The sequence below is a fragment of the Petromyzon marinus genome, chromosome 7, assembly GCF_048934315.1.
Source record: "Petromyzon marinus isolate PM22_M1 ecotype Great Lakes invasive population chromosome 7, UKy_Petmar_22M1.pri1.0, whole genome shotgun sequence".
Lineage (NCBI taxonomy): Eukaryota > Metazoa > Chordata > Hyperoartia > Petromyzontiformes > Petromyzontidae > Petromyzon > Petromyzon marinus.
In genome coordinates this window covers 243,880-270,620 of record NC_133673.1, presented here as the reverse complement: position 1 = coordinate 270,620, position 26,741 = coordinate 243,880, and the positions used below count along the sequence as shown (strand labels likewise).

The following is a 26,741-nucleotide window of genomic DNA, read 5'->3' as shown; positions in this document are numbered from 1 at the left end:
TAATTCGGTGAACGCCACATAGTTGCTCTTGAGGTAGATCAACTTTTCCACAGAACTGGGCGCCAAGCTGTTCCTGAGCTTGCTGTGTATGAAACCCATAGTTGAGATGTTGCGCTCTGAAGCTGCAGAAGATGTCGCCATGGTGAACAGCTTGACGCCGATCTTCTGAAGATCGGGCCAGGCCACGCCGTCAGACTGCCAATACTGCAAAGGTGTCTTACGTCCCTTCAGCAGCATATTGAATCTAAACCCGCCGGCATCCTCTTGCTGTGCCGAAATGACGTACTCGGTGAGCTGTATAAAGAGCGCCTCTCGTCATCAACCGCCGTCTCATCGTCGATCGGTGTCTCCAGTAAGATGTTCTCCAGCTCTTTTCTATTAGCTGGGCTCAAGCCCTCTCCAATGAAGCGAGGATCTAACAGATACGCCAGTCCATGGGCCTTTCCGTACATGAACTGAAAGCGATTTGCTGCTAACTTGATCAGGTAGTTGATCTCCTCAGTGCTCGCATGACCGTCTTTGTGTAGATTGGCAAGATACTTCTGCAACAGAGAGTTGTCGCTTGTAATGATGGTCTTGATTAGCATGTGCTCCTTTTGATGAAGTTGCGAGCTGTGACAATGGAATGCAGAATCCCCTCCGACGACAACAGCGTCTCGCAACAGCCTTTGCTCGTTCCGCAACGTGTAGAAGCCGGCTGGACCAACGCTTGAACGCCAGCGATCTTCTGTTCAGCCTGCAGCTATGCTTTGAGAACGTGACTGTTGTAAAACAATTTGACCGTGTCCTTGCACCCCACGATGAACTCAAGCAGGTACTCGAACGGATAGTCGATTGGGTATGTGTGTTCTGATTGGCCAGCTTTCCTTATCTTCGTGGCAGAGAATATGTCCTTGACAAGCAAATGCAGACCATGCAACATACCGCCTTGGGAATAGGATGTGTGAGCCTTCGAGAGCTATTCCCACGCATTCTTGTTGGTAGATGTGTTGTCAGTGACTGCACCAGCGAATGTAGTCTTTGGATGAGATGCCATCACATTGAAGATCCGAAGCGATCCAGTCAGCGTTGTGGCCCTGCTCTCTAGTAGACACCGACTCGAGAAACAACGTTGTGGACGGCGATGTGACCATGTAGTTCACAATCGGATCATTATTGATGTTTGATCATGGATCAGATGTCAGGCAAATGGATTTATTGTCCATGATGGTGTCATCCTTCTTCATGTCGATGTACGCCCTGTCGAGCAATGGTCGGCTGCACAGCATCTGGGCAAAGGGCCTTCACAGCGATGACCAGGTTCTCCTCAACCCGCTGCAACGACGTGCCTGAGACAACGTAATGCATTTCTATGGGCTGCTCGAACTTCTCCTTCATTTGCTTATCGAGCTGGGTTATTAGGTGATTTTTGATCGATCTTTGCTTCATCGACGAAGCATTCGATGTAGATTGAGTTGAGCTGCGGATTGCCTTCGATTGCTTCGCCCGCTTCTTGTTCGACGCATACCACTCGGGACGATCATCTATCTCAGTGCCATTCATTGCCCTCCAAAAAGTGGCGCAGGCATTCAGGTGCCTCATCGCCTGCTCATTCTTCTTGTGATGTTTTAATCTGGTGCGACAATGCTTGCAGATGGCACTCTTCAACTTATGCGGTTCCGGATCATCGGTGAAGTGCCAAAACTGGCCCATCGAGCATCCTCTGGCCTTCCCAGCGTTCGCCGACGCCTCGTCGGCCACTCCATCCTTCTCCGCGTCGGCCATTCCATTCTTCTCCATGACAATTACGACATCACTTTCACATTCTTCTGAATCGAGTAAATCCTCATCCAGGTCTTGATCCATGATCCTGCTCGCGGTGGGAATTGGGTTCGTTTGATGACACTAGTAACTTAGGTAATGCCAAGATTTCTGATTTCCGGGCTCTGGCCTTCCGCAGTCCGTTACTTCAGTCAGACTTCCTGTAAAAAACAAAATAGCGTCTTTTTTATAATACACATAAAAACCTCACCCTAACTGCCCCCTCGGGATATTGAGGTTTTTTTTATTTAAACCTAATCAAACCTAATTCTTTTAAACCTCGCCTTGCCACCCATGATCCCACTGAGAGCGAGTGTGTGTGCGCACCCTCACATGAATTAATGTGTGTGAAAGTAAGGGAGCGGTAATATAGTGGTTAGCACACTGCGCTACGAATCCGTCGACCAACATCAGTGACGATTATATGAATTGGTCCTGAGCCTCCGCTAGGTCGACACAGTCTGAAATGAGAACCTTGTGCTGTTTCTAAACATCGCCACTGGGGAGTCAAAGGCGGCCAAGCGTGGTGCTGGCCATCCACAGCCTCGTGTGCTGTGCCGGCCTCCATAGGCACTTGTTGCTACAGTCTGTTAAGACTACACAGGGAATCGTTGTCACTGTTGTGTGCGTGCCTACCCCCTGTGTGTATGCAATTGTGACGACTCATTACGCCCCTTCCATCCAGCAACCCAGCATCAGGACTCGTGAAATAAAAAAAAGATTGTTTTTTTCTATTCATGTTACTTTATTTTACGTTTTATTTACTAAACAGTATTACATGCTAATTTGCAATATTTCTCGTTATAAATTTAACAATGCTTCCCTTTATTAACTAACACATTTTATAAAACTGCCTCTATGTCCATTTAAATACAGCACATTGTGTTTCGACTTATGAATGAGTCAGGAATAGAGCTCGTTCGTATGTCAGGGACTCCCCATAAAATGTAATTTCATTGCTACTAGTTTATTGCTTTTGCAATTTTTTGTTGCATAATTATTGAAATATCCAGCTGTTCTTGTGATCATAATAAATCATCAACTACAATTCGGGGAGCAGTGTTTGTGCTTACTAGAACACGTGGAACGAAAACGGATATACTGACGAAATAATCAATAAAAACTGAAAGTACAAAAAAATGTTCATTTCATTTGGCACATTTTCTCTTAAGTCAGTAAACAACCTTGAAAAATGTCTATCTTGCACTGAAGAACACGAAGAAAGCTCGTTTCAGTTTTCAGTTTATTTATTTAGTATAGCCCTGTGAGCCATTCGGCTCTTGAATCGGGTGCAACCACAACAAACAAAAAACAAAAACACGAACAAGAAAACATCTTAAAGTGACTATTTAACTGTACAAACAGAAATTCAATGAAAAAACAGCAAAATATTCCTGAAAAAGCACCGTACACCAACGATGTGTGCAAATATCCCTGTGGGATGCAAGTCAAACAACAACAACAACAACCACAATAAAACTTAGATTAAGGCCATCAGTCTAACTCCGTACTACAACAAAACAAACATGTCCAAACCAAAAACCGTTTTCGAAATCACCAATAAAATAAAGCCATAATTGCAATGTAACAGTGATCATAGGGACTGTGACCGAATTTTTTTTACAATAAACTACATAAATAACATGTAACACCAAACCATAGAGCCATAGTTGGCTGCATGAGTTACTCCATAACAACAGAATCATCAGTCGGAGTATCAAATTTTTCAATGCACCTTTAAGATCAGCACGCTAAATCAAAATATAATACTTTGCAGCGTCATCCGGAGCGAAACATTTTATTTTATTTTACGCCAATGAATAGCAGTGGCAGCGAGGGGTGTACAACTCCTCTAGAGCAGTTTTGAGAGAATATCTCATTGGTAGCGATTCAAGTTGCAGTTTATTGGCAATATTATTCCAGACCCTAGGGGCATCAATAGCAAAGGCCCTTCCTCCAGTTTTTGTACGGCAATAGGGAATGTGAAGCTGGTAAATGAGCGAAGACCTGAGGTCAAATTTGTTCTTTGAAAGAGAGAGGAGATCCAGCAGGTAGTCTGCGGATTTTTTTGTAAGTACATCGTGAATAAATAAGATCTGGTGCACAAGCCGTCGAATATTAAGAGATGTTAAGTTTGACCCAATGTAGAGATCACAGTGGTGAGTCCTATATGGGCAGTTCAATGTAAATCTTAAGGCCGAGTGATAGATGGAATCAAGCTTCTTCAGTACAGTACTTGGGGCTGATTTATACACGATGTCACAGTAGTCAAGTAGAGCCAGTATGGTAGCTTTTATCAATTCCAAACGGAACATAGGGGGGAAGCAGTGCTTGTGTCGATACAGAAAACCAATTTTTATTTTTGTCTTTTTACCAATATAATCAGTGATCTTCAAAATTCAGTTTTGAATCCAGGATGACCCCAAGATACTTATAGATCTTGACTTGCTCTATTTGATCATTATTTAAGGAATGTAATTGGGGAAAAATAACTTTCTGCTTTAGTCCTTGTGAGAAGCATAGCACCTTGGTTTTGGAGGTATTCAGGACTAGTTTAAGAGCAACTATCTGATGTTGTAGTTTGTTGAAATCACCCTGTAGTTAAATTTAGATTTGAAGCTTTCGTGACTGCAAGGATTCATCTTCTTTGGTTCTTTCGGTAAAGTCACGTAGGATGAGAATAAAATAATAAAATAACACAATAAAATTCTCACGACGTTTCGGCCACAACGCAAGTGGCCGTCTTCTGGTGAAAGGTACAGAACTGTCGGGACGACAGAGCTTCAATGAACGATGTTAAGATTCGTAGCGACTTTTAAGCTGGTTGGGAGAAGTGAGGCACCTTGACAAAGGGGTTTACATATCAAATAGCTGAGGGATTAGCTTGTGACTGGTCACAGAAATGGCTATGTTAAAGTCAAAACCTACACATCCACAGAGGCAACTAGTAATTTAGCATTGAAATAGCTAAGGGATTAGCTTGTGACTGGTCACAGGAATGGCTATGTTAAAGTCAAAACCTACACATCCACAGAGGCAACTAGTAATTTAGCATTGAAATAGCTAAGGGATTAGCTTGTGCAAATAGCTGAGGGATTAGCTTGTGACTGGTCACAGAAATAGATGTTAAAGTAAAGTCCTACACATCCACAGAGCTTCAATGAACGCTGTTAAGATTCGTAGCGACTTTTAAGCTGGTTGGGAGAAGTGAGGCACCTTGACAAAGGGGTTTACATATCAAATAGCTGAGGGATTAGCTTGTGACTGGTCACGGAAGTGGCTATGTTAAAGTCAAAACCTACACATCCACAGAGGCAACTAGTAATTTAGTTGCCTCTGTGGCTTAGTAACCATTGGAAAGATGTTTTAAACCATTTCGGTTCTTAATTAATTGTATTTTACGAGAACCTTCCGACCGCAGCTCTTTCGCTGGCACTGACTCTTAATACCTCTCACACCACGGTTAATGGTATGGTTTATAACATGGAGAATAACAGCGCCTCGCAGCTGTTTCTCTCCTCCTTCCTCCTCCGCTCCAACCATGGATGGACTCGTCCGTATGAACGTAGCTGTCCGTGGTGCTCAAGGGGAAGGTAAGAATCCACCCATTCTTTCACCATATAACATTGTGATATAACATTGAGGTGGTTTATATTTTAGTTTTTATTGGTTTACTATATGATATTCATTATATAGTGTAGTGTATACCCAGTTAATGTTATTAGCTCAGCTTATTGAATAATGTATTGAGTACATTTATTATATTGATGTAATTTAGAATAAGGTTTTTCACATCGCTTTACTGTATGACAGTTGAGTTGTTGCAGCCCCCTTTGGCGTCCATGTACGAGGTGCCTCTGTGGATGTGTAGGCTTTGACTTTAACATCTATTTCTGTGACCAGTCACAAGCTAATCCCTTAGATATTTCAATGCTAAATTACTAGTTGCCTCTGTGGATGTGTAGGTTTTGACTTTACCATAGCCATTTCCATATTTGCACAAGCTAATCCCTTAGCTATTTCAATGCTAAATTACTAGTTGCCTTGTGTATGTGTAGGTTTTTACTTTAACATAGCCATTTCCGTGACCAGTCACAAGCGAATCCCTCAGCTATTTGATATGTAAACCCCTTTGTCAAGGTGCCTCACTTCTCCCAACCAGCTTTAAAGTCGCTACGAATCTTAACAGCGTTCATTGAAGCTCTGTGCTAAATAACTTTAACTTCTATTTCTGTGACCAGTCACAAGCTAATCCCTCAGCTATTTGCACAAGCTAATCCCTTAGCTATTTCAACGTTAAATTACTAGTTGCCTCTGTGGATGTGTAGGTTTTGACTTTAACATAGCCATTTCCGTGACCAGTCACAAGCTAATCCCTCAGCTATTGATATGTAAACCCCTTTGTCAAGGTGCCTCACTTCTCCCAACCAGCTTAAAAGTCGCTACGAATCTTAACATCGTTCATTGAAGCTCTGTCGTCCCGACAGTTCTGTACCTTTCACCTGAAGATGGCCGCTTGCATTGTGGCCGAAACGTCGTGATAATTTTATTGTTATTTTATTATTTTATTCTCATTCTACGTGACTTTACCGAAAGAACCAAAGAAGATCACCCTGTAGCTTAGCAATCACGTCATCTGGAGAGCGGCCATCAGTAATCAGTATCGTGTCATCTGCAAAAAGATTTACCCTGGAATGATCCAGGTCAGTGCCCAGGTCATTTACATTTGTGTATATCACGGTGCAGGTAGTAAAGCAGGTGGTGGGATTGTGGAAGGTCTGGGCTGGTAGTGCTCTCAGTCCGGTCGAAGTGCAGGCCTTTATGTTCCTCCCCATGTTCTTTATCTGTCTGTATGCGACTCAGCATCTGCAGCCATACAATTCACGTACATTTTTGTAAAAAATTACAATTCTTTTTTTTATCGTGAACAATTTCACAATTTTTTGTACGCGCGTGCATTATTTCAAATTTGCAAGAGAGTGAAAACATCATATGAAAAAAAATATCATTACAGCAGAAAGTTTATCGACAGTGAGAATGGGTGACCAAATATACTGTTGCATCTAAAAATATGTTGAGGCACCAATTACAGTTGCTGCAAGGTATCTTCCACATTGGAAGATATTCAAAAATAGCAACACGGTAATCGAATGTAAGGTAAATTCCATCGTGGGTCATTGGTGCAGAGCCAATCTCGGGGACAGAGATGGGGTTTTGTTTTTGAAGCGCAGTACTTGTGCCGTAAATGTGTTCTGCATTTAAAGGAAGCTTGTTATATAGAACCATGGTTCTGAACGCGTGGCCCGTAAGATTGTGGGAAGTGGTTCACACAACTGTGTCAGGTATTTTTCACGAAGCACTCTTATTGGATGGTGGTTTGCGATGATGTTATGATTGTGGTCTGCAAGTCCAGAGAGTTTAGAAACAACTGGTATCGATGTTATTTGGTGATAGAAGATTTAATATAATTGAAACATAATTACTGTGACTCGCACAATTCTACATATTTTTAAACCATGTCCTCCAAAATTCCATACTGTATGGTAAATATGTCTAAATCTCATGAGCGAAAACATACAAAACCATAGGCAAATGTATTTAAAAGACCATACTTCATTACAGTCGAGCACTAACCAAATGCTCCATGCAGTATTGTGATAAATGAGATGTAAAAACCCTTTGTATCATGCAAATATTTGCGTGAGATAGTGAAATGTGTACAGTAGTGCGCATGTATTACAATAGGTGGGGTGTGGCAAAACAGCACTCTTGAGATGCCGGCAGTGAGGCTGTTGAGCTGGTGGGATATCCGTCTCATATCCAGCACGGCAGTGAGCTTTGACTGTTGTTGAATATAAAAGGAGCGCAGAGGCTTGTGCCAGGCACTCAGCACGGTCAGCACCTGCCACGTCAACACCTGGAGCTGCACCCCCACGCCCCCGAAACAGAGGTACAAAGCAAAGGACCGCACATAAAGAACCTTTAAAGGGCCACAGGTTATGTTTAGTAAAGCACCGACAGCGGGGAAGTATGGTCAACTGACACACCCAGGTGAAGTGATTCTTGCGTTGACAGTGTATGTAATACTTGTTTTGTATACATGTGGTAACAACTTGTTGCTGCAGACATTTTTTCGGCGTAGAATTTGGATGCTCTCCCCCTGTTCTGCATGAGTTTCCGCTGGAGTCTCCTATTTCCTCCCAGAGCTGGAGTCTCCGGTTTCCCCCCTTTAATATTGTCTGGTGCGCACCTCAAATGAGATGCGTCACTTCTCGGTACAGTTAGGTGTGTTGTGGTCTGTTGGCAAATGAACACACACACACGTGAATTCAGACACGTAAAATTAAGTCATTCTTTTACTGGGATGGCGAGGGCTTTGTGGTGCCGCCGCAGCGGAGCAGCTCCGTCGGGGGCTGTACCCACCACCGTGACACTACCACCGGGGGGTGACAACGCCGACGCGGCGTGCCCTCGCCGCCCCCCCCCCCCCCTGCACGAACGCACACACCCCACATAGAGCCGGGAGGGAAGGTCACCTGGCCGACGGGTTTTTATCCAGAAGCCCCTAATGGGATCAAGCTTCATGGTTTCCTGCGGCCGGGAAATTGGGCGATCTCCCCCCGTAGCTGACGTGCACCGCAGCGCCATGACCTGATATTAAAATTACGTGGTCACGGCGGAGGCAGTAGAACCACCGCGAATAAAATCACATACACACGGCACGAGACGTGGGAATGGCGGTACGCCTTTGTCATAGGTAAAATTAGGGACCCCAATAACAACGGGACAGGAGCATTCCGAAATCTGAATGGACAAGGCAGCACGGGGTGTGGAAGCATCCGAATGCCTTTTGTTTTATGTAAGGTCACTGATCCGAATGTGAAAGAGACGAGAATAACTCGGCCTCTGAATGGACAGGGCAGGCGCGGGTGCGGAAGCATCTGAATGCCTTTTGTTTTAGATAAGGTCACGGATCCGAATGTGCAAGAGACGAGAATAACTCGGCCTCTGAATGGACAGGGCAGGCGCGGGTGCGGAAGCATCTGAATGCCTTTTGGTTGGATAAAATACGGAGGCTTAGCGTAGCAAAAGGAGACTTCTTCAAATCATCGCGGTCCATGGAGCAGGAGAGTCAGCCGTTCGAGACGTCCGTGTGACGAGCTCCAGCGCAGCCAGGCTCAACCCTCTACGGAGACGACTCACAGCCTCGTCCTTCTACAGCGTTCAGTGCAGCAGAGTGGAAGCAAGCGCAAGTGAGAGAGAAGTGAGTTTGAGTGATTTAATCTAGAGTGGGAAGCGGAGCGACAGGCAGAGTAAATTCAGTCTAGGATCCCAGGGGAAATAGGCTGGCATCCACTGACCCACACAATTACACATAGCTTAACGGGTTACTCTCGGTAAATAAAATCACTAGTAGGGGGATAAACTGTGTCGGATGGTCTTTGGGAGTGTGAAGAGGAGGGTAGAGCGTGCTTGGTGTTCGCATACCTGTATGATTGTTTACAGTAGTGTTTAGCGCCCGCGTGCCTACGCGACTTTTTGGTGGTGTCCAGCGCTCACGTACCTGTGCAATTGCTTACAATAGTGCTTAGCGCTTGCGTGCCTGTGTGACTGTGTTGCGGTCGTGCGCCTGTGCAATTGTCTAATAGCGAGGTAACGAGCTAAGTGCCTGGCGTGCGCGTATTCACGCAGCTGTTTAAACGGCCCTTTAAATCGGAGCGAAGTGACCCCCCTCCAATCAGCAGCACGCGCACGGCAGACGCCTCTGGCCTCCCACCCCCGACCCCCCACTACCTTGCATGTGATTGGTGCACGGGGCTCGGCAGGTGGTAGCGTCGTGTTTGTTATTGCCCGAGCGCGTGGAGCGTGTGTGAGGGAATCACGCGTCGACGCGCCGCACCTGTTTGTTCACGTGCGGGACGGGGTTTTACTTTGCGAGCACGCTCACCGCGGCACGCCGCCACTGAACAGCCTAGCGTGTCGTAAGCGTAGAGCAGGCGGCCGCATCCAATTGAAACATGCCTACGCGGGCAGCCGCAAAATCGGGGGCGCAAGGGGGGCGAGGGATTGGGGGTCGGTAGCCCGGACCCCACAGAGCAGCCGGAGGGTAGTGGGACAAATGTAGCGGGGGAGTTGGGAGACAACGGCCCCGACAATTCGGTGATGGCGGGGGACAGTAGCCCCCACAGCTTCTTCCTTGGCAGCAGCTGTAGCCAGGTGAGATGTCGGACATCTCTCCATGAGCACAACTTGTGTGTTTGGCTTTTCCAGGGGCGGGCTCCTCTTCTGTTGTAAAAAAAAATGTTTACCTTGGTTTCATTTAACATAACGCACGTTCTTCACTGTGAACAATACGTTTGCTTTGCATTATTTTCTGAAAATCTTTCAAAAATAGAAACGCATCACTAAATATAAATTCTACATTTCAGCTGCAGCTACAGCAATTTGTTTCTCAAAGATTTTTAGCCCGTGGACCATTCAGCCAATGCAAACATTTCCGCAGACCACCACCCAGCCCCTCAAGGGACCCCTGGTGACAAAACGCAATCGCTTCTCTAAATACCTGGAATAGAATTATTCACATTACCCGAACATAAAAACAGTGTTTTTGACAGAACTATATATTTTTTTGGGGGGGTGGGCATTTTAGATCTTAGGGTTAGGGTAAGTTTCAGCAGGGTAGTTTACCCAACTTAAATTTAACATTAAATATCGTAAGTAAAATATTAATTAGTCCAAAACAAAAGGTATTAACATAATTATTTCTGGATCAACCTACGATTGTACAGCCCCACGAACCACATGGAGGACCGTCACAGACCACCTGCGGGACCGTCACAGACCACCTGCAGGACCGTCACAGACCACCTGCAGGACCGTCACGGACCACCGGTGGCCTGGGGACCGCACTCTGAGATCCACTGCAATACAGTAATTAAATGAGACTTTTGGGTCTGTTAATTGTATTGGAGATTTGTCAGCAATTCTACTTATGTGAGTGATGACGTATAATTACATCACCAAAAATCTTGGATAGCACACCAAAGTGAAACATAAGTATTGTACATGCTAAGGAGTCCTTTATTGAAGGTAATACGAATTTGTTTTTAGGATTTAAATCTACTCTGCATTGAATACAGCAATACTGCTTGTGCGCATTCTGCCGTGCCCTAGAGCCAGTCTATTGCTGCATGCTGGGGGAGTCTGTGTGCAATAAGGCTTACGCAGTCCATGATGAGTTGAGAGGAGAGCTCGAGTGCACGCCGTAAAAGCAGCAGCATACTCCGCATCAACTTGGGCAAATTGAGAGAGCAGGCAGACTCCCACTGAGAGCACAACGGGTGGCCTGCCCAAACTCCCAGCAGCAAACCCAGGCACATCCCACTGGTGAACCACACTGTGAGAACACGACCAACGGGGTAAACTTATTTAAAACGTTAAAGGAAAACCTCATCTATTCACACATACAAGAGCAGCCCCTTTGTCAAACCACTGCAGGGATATAGGCCTCCCCCCACCCTCATACCATGCGGTGTGTAGGGGGTATTTGACTGAACTTCACCGTGCTGGTCATTGCAGGTTTGGTGAAGCGGGGGAGCATCGATGGGAAAGTTATACCTACATCACAATAAATGTTGCTGCACTACTCTGTGCTACACACCACATATCCGCACAGCCTATAACACCTTTTATGCACGGCAGTTGGCCATCCAATTCGTCGTCTACGATCAACCCCGCTGAGATTCCTGTGGATGGGGATAGGGAGAGAGACAACCTACAAAGGAGGCAAGGAAGTATGAAAGGGGAAGGCTGAGGATTGTTCGGGGCATGCAGAGGATGGGAGATGGGGAGACAAACAGCGAGGAAGCTGGCTGACGGCTCTGGGAGGGTTGTGCGGTGCACAGAGATGGGTTACACACCTGCGATAAAGACCGTGTACAAGTCGGCTTACAGTGTTCCATGGCCAACGTAAGTGTTTACATGTGTAGGCACAGTTTTCCTGAACCAAAAAATAAGCTACGCCTTAACTTGTGGGAGCAAAAAGTATGTTTTAGGTGTCTTAAATCAAACTGTTTCTTTATTTCTTAGTTGCACAAAAACGAGCGTTTTCTAAAGTTATATCTTCGCCTGTTCATGTACTGTATCACCCTGTCGTACGGTCAAAAGACTGTACCCACTCGCTCCCCGTCGGCTCTTCTCATAGCCCCCCGTTTATACTGTAAAAACTGGAAGTGACGTCATGGGTTCAACCAACGGAGCGTCTAACCACAGGGGGGGTTTCTACACAGTTGGAATATTCCAAATCAAATATAACCAGTCCGTCAACAAATGACGGATGTACATCAAATGTATATACATAAATAATACACTCACTTTATGTCTTATGGCTCTTACATTACCAGCCCCTAATTGGCTAGGCAGGGAGCATACCAATTACTCCTAACTTTAACCTTAAGAGCCACAAACTCTAAATACTAATCTTTACTTATAACAATAAAAATTTCTTGTATTTCTGCCACTTATTGGCTTTCTTGAGCCTTCTCTTTATCTTATCCGTATACTTTCATGCTGCTTCTTGTAACAGACAAAGCTTTGTAATAGGTCGCTCTAGTGTGCTGAACTTTGTTTTAACACACACACGACAGACTGAACTCTTGGAGTCTGGCATGGTCTTGATAATTCTTCTGGCTGAAGCGGATTAGGTCGATCTCAGCCTGGGTCCAATGTTCCACTGTAAGCAGTTCCTTTTCCAGTGTTGCTTTAAGTTTCTGCATGCACTGCTTGAGAAGTATCTTCTGCCTCTCGGGGTTACTTTCAGCCTGACTGATTGTAGCACGATAATCTTTTATTTGATTCCTTAAATGCAGCAGAATCACTTTCAGTTGGAAAAACCATGCATTGCTCTCTTCAGATGATACCAACTTGAGTAGTGATTGACAAGTCTGTTCACTGGATTAGAGTTATCTTTGATACCGAGGAGATTGATGGTTACCGACCTCTTGATCTCATCATCATCTGAGTTTTGACTCATTTTAATTGGTCGTTCTGGCCATTCACTTGGAGCCATCCACAGGAATTTGGGTTCCTAAATTCATTTTTCACTTTTTACGAAGTTATCAGCTTTCAAACCTCTTTAAGCATGAGCTGCTGGGTTTACAAATGTATTGATATACCTCCAATGGGTCGGTTCTGTGGCCTCACGGATTGTAGCGATCCTGTTTACCACAAAGGTCTTGGAACGACAGGTGTCATTCTCTATGTGCTTCAGCACTTGTAGTGCTATCCGTCCAAAAGGTAGACTCTTCGTGCGGCAATTGATGTTCTTGTCCGAGCATCTTATCCACCTTTATGGCTCTTTCTTCTTGTGATAGATGGTATGACAACTCTGCCGTTGCTTACCAACTTTGTCAAGTTGGATCCCTCAATAGAACACAAAGTTCGGAGATCTCTTGACAGGGTGACAGCACGGTCTTCAGATGACACAGGCTTCAAGCAGTCGTCGTTGTAGAAGTTTCTGCGTACTGTGTCAACCGCCTCTGGTGTTGATTCGGTTCTTACATCTTCGGCTGTTCTTCTTAGTGCGTAGGATGCACAGCTGGGTGATGACGTGGCTCCAAACAGGTGCGCAGTCATTCTGTACTCCTCTGTGGCTTGACTCAGGTCGCCATCGGGCCACCACTCGATGTCCGCCATCATACCCCAAAGTTCCTTTCTAAATCTGGTCAACACACCATTGAGTGTTGACGAGATTGGGTCTTTGGAGAAACTGCTCATTTAATGAGGTTCCTTGGTATGTTGCAGTGCAGTCGAAGACTACACGGATTTTCTTTTTCTTCGGGTGGTACACCCTATGATGAGGAATACACCACACTCTTCCGTCTTCTCGTTCCAGCTGCCTTTTAGGCACCTTCACAGCAAAACCCTTTGCAATGTCTCTCGTGAAGCCTTTGTGTTCCTCTTGGAAATCTGGGTTCTTGCTTGACCTTCTCTTGAGACTGCTGATGCGCTGCCTTGCAACGCAGCGGTTGTTCAGCATTTCCATCTTCTCACTTCTCAATGGCAAACCAGTGGTATAGTGTCCATCGACCAGCTCAGCTGACCTTGTCACAGATTGCTTGAACTGATGGTCGTATTGTGACAGCTCTGGTTTGTCCTCGCAACAGCGTTCTGAGAAGTCTGTGTTGTATTGTTGGACTAACAGTTCTTCAATGTTTGAGATGGAGATACGGTTTGTTGTGAAACGTTGCCATTTTCCATTGGCATCTCCTGTTCTCATAGGTCCGTTCACTACCCAGCCAAGAGTGGTCTTGATTGCGTAGGGTCCATCACCTTCACTATTTATCACTTTCCATGGTTCCATTGCTTTGTGTGCATTAGTTCCTATCAGCAGGCCTATTTCTGCCTCAATGCATGGGAGGTGCACTTCTCTCAGATAGGGCCATCTCTCGACATCATGCTGTAGTCGTATGTTTTCTTCCTTCACTGGAATGTCACTGTGGGTGAAGACCTTTGGCAGGTCAATATAATCTCCCTCCTCAAGTCCACTCACTTCCAGGTCTGACAGGGATATAACCGTGTACCAACGTCTCCTGACCCATAGTTCTCAGAAGGATTTCAGTCTTCCTGCCTCTGACGTTGAGTTGTTTCCTCAGGGTTTCAGTACAAAACGTTGCTGAACTCCCTGGATCCATGAATGCGTATGTCTCGACACACTTCGCACTTCGTTTGGATTTGATTTTCACTGGAACGATGGCGAGAATACAATGTCCGTCTCCAGCCCCGGTGTAGCCACAAGTTTCATGCTTAAGGGACGCAATAACACTTCTTCTGTTCAGTGGTGCCATCTTCATTCGTTTTGGAGGTGACACTGTTTTCTTTAATGATATGCAGCATGCTTAGATGCTTCAAGTTACACTCTTGACATGTCATTCTTTTCTTACTCCTTTCTGAGGTGCCCTTGTATAAGACATCCAAAGCAAAGTCCTTTTTTCTTCAGAAACTCAATTCTGTCTTTCTGTGGCTGTTCTCTGATCTTAATGCAAGAGTCTAGTGTGTGATTCTTCTCACAGAACAAGCAGGGTTTCTGGAAGGCAATAGCAGGCTTGTCTCGACTATTTTTCTGAGGCGTCTTGTGCTTTCCTCTCTTCAGAAGACATGACACTTATTGCAAAACTGCTTCCTTTAAGGCCACTCTTCCAATGGGTCTTTATGTCTGCAGTCTTGTCTTTTCCCTTTCCTGCAATACCTATGTTGGTGTCCTGCATGTCTCCAAACAGCGGATCCATTGCAACTTTGGCTTGCTTGTCGACGAAGTCCACCAAGTCTGTGAACCTGGCTCTTCTTCCTCGTCTTTCTTGAACATTGAAAGCCTTCTCTCTCCACTTCTCTTTCATCTCATATGGAAGCTTTGAGATGACCACTCGCATGTTCGTGGGATTATCCATTTCATTCATGTATTCAATATCTTCCATGGTGTTCCGACATCCAATCAAGAACAATGCATACGTGTGCAACGCTTTTCCATCTTCATTTTTGATCTGAGGCCACTGCCAAGCTTTCTCCATATAGGCACTGGCTACCTTCAGCTCATCACCATAGTGCTTCTGAAATAGCTTCCTGGTAGCCTCTGGTTGGACTCATATGTTCACAACTGCGCACGAGATTTTGTGGTTCTCCACTGGTTAATTGTTCCAGGTAATAAAACTTGTCTTGGCTACGCTCTGTCTTACTGTGAATGGTGTGCTCGAAAGCTCTGATGAAGGACTTGTAGACAAGTGGATCACCTTTGAACACAGGAATGTCTCTCTGAGGAAAATGAGACAAATTTTGCTGTTTTACAAGCATCTCTGTAATCTCGTTCTGACGCTGCATCACTTGATAAAGATCTATTTCATTCCTTTCAGGCATCTGGTGGTGTTGACTTGGGTCTGGTCTGTAGTATGCTGTACTTGTAACAGCCTCTCTACCTCTTGAAGGAGTTGATTTAGAGTCCTCATATGCTCCTATAGCATGAGCCGGCTGGGCTTTCTCAAATGCTCTGTCTCTATACTCTTTGTCCAGTCCTGAGGTTCCGCTGGATCTTGTCTTGGTCTTGAAATACTCATGCTTGCCATCCAAAGTGTCCACATTCACCAAACACCTTTAGCTTAGCACTGGATACTGCAATAGCAGTATCTGCTTCCAACTGTTCCTTTGAGCTTTCAGCTTTGTCATCAGCTGTACTTCTTCAAACTCGATTTCTTGTTTCTTCTTTAAAGATGCTGCCTTGGCTAACAGAGCTGCGTGTTCGGCTTCTTCTAGTACACGTGCCGAAATTGTGGAGCTTTTAGAGGAAATGTTAGGGTCGCCGGCCCCCGGGATCTCTCCTGCCTGCGACCCTGTCCGCGAAGTACCGACGCTCCCAGACTCTCCACTAGTGTGGGAGCTGCCGCCGCCGCACTCCTCCCCGGGCGGGGAAAGGTCGTCGCGCTCCTGTTCCCCCCCCTGTGCTGTCCCCCCCCGAGTCCGGGTTTCCTGCCGGTGAGGCATCACCCTCGACCGCCCTGGGACCCGCTAGCGCTTCGCCGGCACCCAAACGCGACGCTCCCCGCCCACGCAGTCCCACGCACCAATCACACGCGGGTAACAGGGGGTTAAAGGTCGGAGGGTAAGCGACGTCGTTCGTGCTCACTCCGGCGATTGGGGGGATTGGATTAAACGGGTTTAAAGGGCTATGCGATGGGCATGCGTGCGAGATGGGTATCCGCTCGCAACGTGGGAGTCCGCAGCCGACGGTTTGTAGCGCACACACTCCACGCGGCGCCGCTCCACACACGCGGCGACCACCGAGAACAGCAAGCTCACCCACGCTTCCACTCTCCACACCCTCGCAAAAACCACACCAGTCCGTTATGTAACCGCCGACGATTTATTCCACCGCGTCGGCGAGCCCTTATTTAACCGAGTCAGTCGGGATCAGCGGGGCAGGACCAATCTATCTCTCGATAGTCGGCACTACACTCTACCTGTCCTTCTCCCCTTTACCCTCTCCGGTTTTCCTCTTAAGCTAAGTCCCAACTCCCTCTTTCTCTCTCTCTCTTACTCACGGTTCGTCGTCACTGCCGGCTGGTCCTCGCGGCGCGTCGATACGTCCCACGGACGTTCGCGCGGCTGGACTCGGGAGTTGACGGGCCTGGGGTTGACTCGAGTAGCCACCGAGCCTTTTCCCTTCGCCCTGACCCGCTTTATTCTTTCTACATCAAAGGGGCTACCTGGTGCCGACTCGCGGGCCAATCCGCTCGCTGGGATCACCCGCCAATCGGTAGGCCCATCTGTATCCCAGCATCCCCCGGGCCGTTGCTTTCAGCGACGTCCGCATCTAAATTTACCTCCTCAGCGGCCCTCCAGCCGGAGGGCGACCCTGCTTTCCCGCCGCTCGTGGCTCTGCCCTCCTACCTGCCTGCCCTGCTGACCCGTGTGCGTGAGGTGCGTACTAACCGCGGTGGCGGGGCAGCCCCGCCGTGAACATGTCATTTCTACTCAAGTCACGGCGCCACGGTGTGTGTTAGCGTCGGAGGAGACCGTCCAATTCCCTGGCCGCAGGAAACCGTGAAGATTATCCCCTTACGAGGGCTTCTGGGTGAAAACCTGTCGGCCAGGGTGTCTCCCCACGCGCTCTAATGGTGGGGGGAGTGCGTGCGTGTGTGTTCCGGTGGGGGGGGGTGGGGAGGTGGTGGGGTGGAGCAATGTCGGCCTCGCCGCTCGGGGCGGCGAGATCGCAGGTGGGCCACCCGCCGATCGGCTCCGTGGCGGCGGCATCATAGAAACTATTGAGTCATTTCCAGTTACGGAGCGATGTTCACTTGTGTTTTTGCTCCGTGGAATTGATAGCACTGATATGCTGTCTCCTGGATCAACGTCATCTTCATCTTTACTATCTTCACTTGTATCTTCAGATACTTCTGTGATCTGTTTTTCCATGTGCTTTTCTGACTCTATATAGCCATAGGCACCCTGGCTAGGTGCCAGCACCGCCGCTCTACCGCCACCACCACGCTTTCCTTCTTGACGGGTTCTCACGCAGCTCCGCGTCTTTGTGCTGCCTTGTACTGTAGCCGACTTTGCCATGCCGTCCGCCATCTTGTTTCCTCAGTGCACAACGAGTTGCAAAAGGCTTCAAAACTCTCAAGAGTTATTCAATTAAATAACCTTTGCAGATCCGTTCCTAAAATATGCACTGTCTTTCACTCTTGGTAACAATTTTCTCTCGTACAAACTTAATGGTACCTTCTTCTTAGACACGAACTTGTTGCCTCCATGTTGGTGAGACGTGAAGAGCGTTCTCTCTCTCTTCCACGGCTTTCTTCCACGTGAGTAGAAGTCTTTGCTTGAGGTTTCTTCCACGTGAGTGGAAGTCTTTTGACTAAATGTAGGTTTTTTCCACGTGAGTAGGAATCGTTTGACTATTTGTAGGCGCAGCTTTCTTGTACCAGAATATAAGCTACGCCTTAACTTGTGGGAGGAAAAAGTCTGACGCGTGTTTGAGGTGTCTTAAATCAAACTGTTTCTTTATTTCCTAGTTGCACAAAAACGAGCGTTTTCTAAAGTTATATCTTCGCCTGTTCACGTACTGTATCACCCTGTCGCACGGTCAAAAAACTGTATCCACTCGCACCCCGTCGGCTCTTCTCATAGCCCCCCGTTTATACTGTAAAAACTGGAAGCGACGTCATGGGTTCAACCAACGGAGCCTCTAACCACAGGGGGGTTTCTATACAGTTGGGATATTCCAAATCAAATATAACCAGTCCGTCAACAAATCTATGACAGATGTACATCAAATGTATATACAGAAATAATACACTCACTTTCTGTCTTATGGCTCTTACAATATGTACATGTGATATACATAGTTAAAGCTATAGACAGTTATTAATCTGCTAGTTTAGGCTGCTAAATGTCATTTGAAATGTTTAATTCTTCTTAATAAACTAGCTAACGTGTTCCATGTGAGTGATGTCAAATGGCTCTTCTTCAGTCACGAGTTTATTAGGGGTGAGCATATCTTGTCACCTGACCAATACATCGTCACCCCGGGTCAACATTACAAAAGCATCATTTGTACTAGAATGTTATAAAATTTGTAAAAATGCAAAAATAAAAAAATAGTTTCTTACCTTATGAGTGCATTGAAACCATGATTGTTAGAGATTTATTTAAGACTCATAATACATTAAGCTTCGCCAACATATCCATTTTATCATTAAAGAAAGGGTGGTTAGAAACGAATTTGTTACTGTTCTATCCTTTCTTCTGGGTTCTTTCGGTAAAGTCACGTAGAATGGAGAAAATAATAATAAAAATAATAATAACAGAATAAAATTCTCACGAAGTTTCGGCCACAACAGAAGTAGCCTTCCTCAGGTGAAGAAACAGGACTGTCCAGAAGACAGCGCTTAAGTGAACCCTGCCAAGCTTGACAGCGTCTTTTAAGCTGTGTGAGAGGAACAGAGCGCCTTGACAAAGGAGTTTACATATAAATTAGCATATAACTGGGGGATTAGCATGTTGTTGGTGTGAGGGATGAGCACCACGGAGAGCGACGAGCTCGGACTGGAGGAGGGGGGAGTGGAGTTTACATTTAAATTAGCATGTAACTGGGGGATTAGCATGATGTTGGTGTCAGGGATTAGCACCATGGAGAGCGACGAGCTTTGTTCAGACGGACGAGTCCATCTATGTACGGAACAGAGGAGGGGGGAGAGGAGTTTACATATCAACAGTAAATTAGCATGTAACTGGGGGATTATCATGATGTTGGTGTGAGGGATTAACACCACGGAGAGCGACGAGCTTTGTTCAGACGGACAAGTCCGTCTATGTTCGGAACGGAGGGGGGGGGGGGAAGAGGAGGAAACAGCCACGGTCTGCTGCTCTGTCCTGTGTTGCGTTATAACTATGCTATAAACTAGACTACTATACATTACCATATTATACCTTCCAATTTAAACTACATTGTATAATATCGTATCCATAGACAAACCCCACCCTTGATTTATACAATGTGTTACTATACACTACCCTATACTTTAGACTATAAAATATTAAACTTGTAGGATTACGCTATGTATTATTCTACTAACCCTACTGTATACCACACTGCTGTATATTCACTATACAATTACGGTACTATATATTGCCTTACGAATTTTGTTAAACATTACACTGTTATACTATTTATTATACAAAATGCTATAAACTATACTATTGACCGTCGTGTGAAAGGTACTGAGAGGCAGTGCCAGCGAATGGACTGCGGTCTGAAAGTCACCGTCAAATACAATCAATCAAGAACCGAAATGGTTTATAACGTTTTTCAATGGTTACTAAGCCGGAATCCATCTTCTCGGTTGAAATTGTCTCTGTGTTTGTATATGTGGATAGCCTCAAGAACGAATCTCTCATGGTAGCCGGATGGCTTGCAGAGAACCTCCGTCTTGGAGAAATCAATGTCATGTGAGCCCACTGAATTATAACATTGATCTGCCACGGCTGAGGTGTTCGTCCTACCATGATTCAAGTCTGCTTTATGTTCACGGATGCGGTCCAAGATATGTCGTTTGTTTCTCCAATGTAGCTGCTACCACAGAGGCAACTTAGTTTGTAGACGTCCAGGTACTGTATGTCTGGATCCACATCTTTTACAGATGGAACCAGATCACGGATTTTATGTACTGTGTTGAATCGGACCTGGATCTTGTGTTTATTCAGGATTTTGGAGATGTTTTTGTGCCCCCGCAATGTAGAGTAAGGTGATGGTTTTGAATGGCTCCTCAAGAGGATCCTTCTGCATGGTTGGAGTGATGGTTTTACGGATTGTGTAGCCGGAGTAACCATTAGCCTTGAGAGCTTGGTGTACGTGCTTGAGTTCACTAGCAATGTGTTGCTGGTCGGAAATGCATTGGGCTCTATGGTATAGAGTCTTGATGAGGGAAATCTTCTGAGATGGATGGTGGTGGGAATCCGGTTTTAAGTAAGCATCCATATGGGTAGCTTTCCTGTAGACAGAGTGGCTTATTGAACCATCAGGTCTCCTTTTAATTAGGACATCCAAAAAGGGTAGCTTGCCATCTTTTTCGACTTCCATGGTAAATCTGATGGCTGGGTGTATGGAATTGATGTGGTCGAGGAATTGGTCTAGAGCAGGCCGGCCATGTGGCCAGATGACAAAAGTATCATCCACGTACCTCTTCCATAAGGTTGGGTGTAGAGTGGCAGTCTGGATGGCGTCAGTCTCAATTTTTTTCCATGAAAACGTTGGCTACAACCGGCGATTGGGGGGGCCCATTGGGGTGCCCTCAGTTTGTTTGTAGAAAGTTCCATTCCAGGTGAAGTATGTGTTGGTTAAGCAGTGTCTCACCAGGGGGGGAGGGGGGTACATCAGTATGCAGTCTTTGATGAACCAAGTCTTCAATGATTGCGATGGTGTCAGGTACAGGAACTTTGGTGAATAGGGAAACCACATCAAAACTGCCAAGCACGTCATCTGGGGACAGGGAAATACCCTTGATTGTCGAAACCAGGTGAGTAGAGTTTAGTACCGCAGAGGTGGTTTTTCCAGTAAAAGGCCGCAGGATTTCAGTTTGTAGGTGGGGGAGTTGATAGTAGAGACGATGGGACGAAGGGGTGTATCTTCTTTTTGTATCTTTGGAAGGCCATATAATCTTGGTGGCCTGGCCACAGAAGGTTTCAACGAGAACTGTTTGGTTTGATCAATTAATGCTGTTGAATCAGAAATGATTTTGTTGGTTTTAGTAACGAGGCTGTTGGTGGGGTCTTTTCTTATTTTGGTGTAGCTGCCATCGATGAGTAGTTCCTGAATTATGTTGTTATATTCTATTTTGTCCATGATGACAGTTGCATTGCCCTTGTCGGCTGAGAGAATGACAATGTCATCCCTCTTTTTTAATTGAGATAATTCAAAGCGCTCATCTTTGCTGATGTTGCTAGCTGGCATCTTAGCCTTTTTGAGGGTTGCACCGATTTCAGATCTTGCTACGTCTGCAGCGATGTGACCCAGGCCCTTGAGTGCCACGTTGACATGGGCAATGATATCATTAACTGGTATGTGTCTAGGTGTGACTGGAAAGTTTAGTCCTTTAGCTAAAACGGTTTTTAGACCATCAGAAATAGAACTGTTACTGTGATTAATAACGACTTTGTTAACGTATAGCTTTTCGGTGTGTGGGTCCGATTTCTTGTTGGAGAGGCGGTTGCATTTGGAAATCAAGTTGTCCTTACATTTGGTCGACATAGTGGCAGCTGAATCGAAGAGGCCGTCATATTGTCTACATGTTCCCAATCCGATGTGGACATTGTTGCCGTCAATGATAAGTGTGATTTGTAGAGTGTCTTGTCTAACTGATCTAGTTCAGTGCGCGTAAGTCTGATTTTTTCTGAGATAAGAGCTAAGCTAGTCCTAGATAGAATTCGTTTTGCATTAAAAGAAGTTACAGCAGCAGAGGTTAGTGTAAATGCGGTTGGTATTACCATAGAGTCGCGGCATCTCTTTAGAAAGGTGAGATTCTCGATTAGCTGAGCCTTCTTATCCCGGAGTTTGTTGAAGGATCTCAAGGTTATGTGGAATCCCTCCCCGTAGAGGCAGTTAAATTTCGATTTAAAGCTTTCGTGACTGCAGGGATTATTCTTCTGGGTTCTTTCGGTAAAGTCACGTAGAATGGAGATAAAATAATAAAAATAATAATAATGACAGAATAAAATTCTGACGACGTTTTGGCCATAACACAAGTAGCCTTCCTCAGGTGAAGAAACAGGACTGTCCGGAAGACGGCGCTTGAGTGAACCCTGCCAAGCTTGACAGGGTCTTTTAAGCTGTGTGGGAGGACATATCTCAGACCGCATCCGTGAACATAAAGCAGACTTGAAACACGGTAGGACGAACACCTCAGTCGTAGCAGATCACTGTTATAATTCGGTGGGCTCAAATGACACTGACTTCTCCAAGACGGAGGTTCTATGCAAGCCATCCGGCTACCATGACAAACTCGTTCATGAGGCTATAAACATATACAAACACAGAGACAATTTCAACCGAGAAAATGGATTCCGGCGTAGTAATCATTGGAAAGACGTTACAAATCATTTCGGTTCTTGATTGATTGTATTTTACGGTGACTTTCAGACCGCAGTCCATTCGCTGGCACTGCCTCTTAGTACCTTTCACATGACGGTCAAAAGTATAGTTTATAGCATATTGTATAATAATAAATGGTATAACAGTGTAATATTTAACATAATTCATAAGGCAATGTATAGTACCGTAATTGTATAGTGAATATACAGCAGTGTGGTATAAGTAGGGTTAGTAGAATAATACATAGTGTAATACTACAAGTCTAATATTTTATAGTCTAAAGTATAGGGTAGTGTATAGTAACACATTGTATAATCAAGGGTGGGGTTGGCTATGGATACGATATTATACAATGTAGTTTACATTGGAAGGTATAATATGGTAATGTATAGTAGTCTAGTTTATAGCATAGTTATAATGCAACACAGGACAGAGCAGTGCACCGTGGCCGTTTCTTCCTCTTCCCCCCCCCCCTCTTCCGTTCCGAACATAGATGGACTCGTCCGTCTGAACAAAGCTCGTCGCTCTCTGTGGTGTTAATCCCTCATACTAACATCATGCTAATCCCCCAGTTACATGATAATTTACTGTTGATATGTAAACTCCTCTCCCCCCTCCTTCGTTCCGTACATGGATGGACTCGTCCGTCTGAACAAAGCTCGTCGCTCTCCGTGGTGCTAATCCCTCACACCAACATCATGCTAATCCCCCAGTTACATGCTAATTTATATGTAAACTCCTTTGTCAAGGCGCTCTGTTCCTCCCACACTTGGCAGGGTTCACTCAAGCACTGTCTTCCCGACAGTCCTGTTTCTTCACCTGAGGAAGGCTACTTCTGTTGTGGCCGAAACGTCGTGATAATTTTATTCTGTTATTATTATTTTTATTATTTCATCTCCATTCTACTTGACTTTACCGAAAGAACCCAGAAGATGAATCCCTGCAGTCACGAAAGCTTTAAAGTGTTCTATCCTATTTCGGATTTATATAGCATCCTTTCCGAAGCCTTGTGTTAAAACATTTGGTTTTAAACATTTGCTGGCGGGTTTTAACGACATATTTACGCGATCGCTTATAATGGACAAGATTTTATATAGCATGCCCATAATCTGAATGTATCGTGTAAGCGTATACAATCATTCTAAAACTCTAAAAACAAGCGTGACCTACAAGTGTGTACGTCACAAAGAGGCACACAACGGAGCCACATCAATTTTAATGACATGCTAAGCCATATATTTATTTGAAGCGTTTTGACTTGTTGTCCCAAACTTCTTTATGTAAATGATGCTCTGTAATTCGAATGTTAAGTGACAGCAGCTAATGGTGCGGAAATGCAGTGATGAGATGTATCGTGCAGATGTTGGGTTAACGAAGGTAGCCTTCATGCAGCACACCTATTTAAGTGCCTTATCACACAATTAATACCATCACTTCGGCCGTGCCATACGCAAGAAAAATGCAGATATTGAAAGGATGCTTCTTGGGTATAGCTTTAGGGATGTGCTATAATATCACTCAAGGGGTGAGAAAGCCCAGTATATGTCCCCTTTAAATGCATACCGTTCTCGTCTCTCTAAACTAAAACTGCAGCTGGTAATCATGTTTCTGTGGGGGCCGACGTCCGCCCCACTACCCCCGCTGGGCAGGTGGGGTGCAACGTTTGCCCCCTCCACTCCTTCCTCCACTGCATCGATCATCTCCCGCCGGGCCCCCGCCAATCGAGTGATCGGCCCTTCCGCGCTAGCGCCCTCTCGGAGAGACATGGCTGAATTACTGGCTTACCGCCGTTCAGAGTTAGCCCTTACTAGTACACACCACCCCTAATGCTAACGCGGCAGCGAGCACGCGCTCGCACCCCTGCAGGTGATTACACCCTACCACGCACCCACACCACCGCTAACGCTAAAGCGGCTGCGCAAACGCGCGCGCTCCTGCTGGCTATTATATTATAATACGCGCCCGCACTACAGCTGATGCTAAGCGGCTGCGCGAACACGCGCGCGCCTGTGGGCAGTTATAGTCTAACCTACGTACACACCTAACACGCGCACACACCACAGCTAACGCTAGCACGGCGGTGCGAACGCGTGCGCTCCTGCAGGCGATTATATCAACGAGTGCTCGTGCTGTGGCTCTGCCCTCACTCTCGCCACGCGTCCGCCCACGCAGCCGCTCCACACACAAATCACAGACACTGCACCGATGCTCTGTGCTAATGTTTATTCACGGCACAAACCCTGCACTGCCTGGAGGGAATATTCTGCGGGGTAGAGCCTAGTCTACTACTATCCAAGTCCCCAAACACTCACACGCCCTATAACGTACCTCGCAGCTGTACTCACGGCGTCGCATGGACGCTGTGAGAGTCAGAGGAATGATGACGAAAAAACCTTTCTTATCACTGCCTTGTAGCTGCACTCGCTGGCATCACACGGATGCTGCGAGCGGCTCGAGGGGATCTCTCTTGAACCGTTTTTGGCTCCCCTTTTTATGCCCCTTGACTTTGAAAATCCAGGGTTATGTCATTCTGCGCTGCCAATCGTGCGCCAACCTGTGATTTTCAAGCGTTTTTCTTGCCTTACATGGAGTGTTGCGACAGTTACGTTTCGATTTGTTGTCTGTGCCCCCATACTCATTAATTCCTGACTCAGCCTGTTTAATCTGGAAGGGCGTCCGGCTAGTGAATACACACCCAGCTAGTGTGTACTCTGCTCACTTAATATTTCACCCCAACCCCCTCCCCGATGTCGTGCATGACTCATTACGGCCGGCCCCGTGAACCTTTGTGCGCCCATACATTTTTAAACCAATTTAGGGGCACCACAATATGACTTTCCGTGTGAACGTCGGCCAATCGCCTGGAACCGGGAAACCACGGGACTTCCCACCTAGGGGCCCTTCGGATGAAAACCCGTTGTGCCAGGTGATCCCCCCCCGGGACACTATGTGTGTATGCTGCATGTGTGCGTGTGCTCAGGGTGGGGGGCAGGGGAGAGTCGCGGCGCTTGCGGAGTTGCTCCGCGGCTGTGGCACATTTAACACATTCCTGAGGAGGGAGCTGGTAGGAACGTTGGGTTGCTCGGTCAATGGCCAGGGTCAACGGCGGCGTGGTGTATTCCGCAAATATGCCCGACTGTGAGGGCGGGCACAAGCCGGCATGAGTAGGTTAAACGTTGAGTTTTTTCAGGGCACCACGGGGTGACCAGCCCCTCCCCACCCAGCCCCACCCCTCCCACCCCCCACCCAGCCCCACCCTCCCCACCCAGCCCCTCCCCACCCTCCCCACCCAGCCCCTCCCCACCCTCCCCGCCCAAACCCTCTCCACCCTTCCCTCCCCACCCAGCCCCTCCCCTCCCCACCCAGCCCCTCCCTCCCCACCAAGCCCCTCCCCACCCTCCCCTCTCCACCCAGCCCCACCCCTCCCATTTTTGGATGCACGACGGACGGACACAATAATCCCCTGTGGGCTAGTGTAACCAGAGGTTCCTACCAGTAATATGCAATGCACTGTTATTGACAAACTATTGAAGGATATCATCTAACCGTGTCTAAACTTTTTATCATTTTTATACTTTTTATCCTGAAATTGTGAGTCTCATGACTCCTGTTCAAGAGCATACTGCCTCATTCATAGACAATTGCTATGTATGTTCCAAATGATATACAGTAAAACCTTAGATTGCGAACATAATTCGTTCTGGAAACGTGTTTGTAATCCAAAGCACTCGTATATAAAGGCGCTCGTATAGCAGTTGTGATCACGTGACACTCGGCAGACAAAGCATATACATACTACTCGTATTGC

General features: G+C 46.2%; 1 long non-coding RNA gene across 1 annotated transcript; it reads right to left on the bottom strand.

Moving 5' to 3' along the window:
• Positions 1 to 3,042: 3,042 nt before the first annotated feature.
• LOC142924006 (uncharacterized) lies at positions 3,043 to 14,937 on the bottom strand. The gene is made up of 3 exons (XR_012941129.1): positions 11,721 to 14,937; positions 11,025 to 11,197; positions 3,043 to 10,086 (listed from the first exon to the last, which is right to left on the bottom strand). It is a non-coding gene; the product is annotated as an uncharacterized LOC142924006 (long non-coding RNA).
• Positions 14,938 to 26,741: the final 11,804 nt, after the last annotated feature.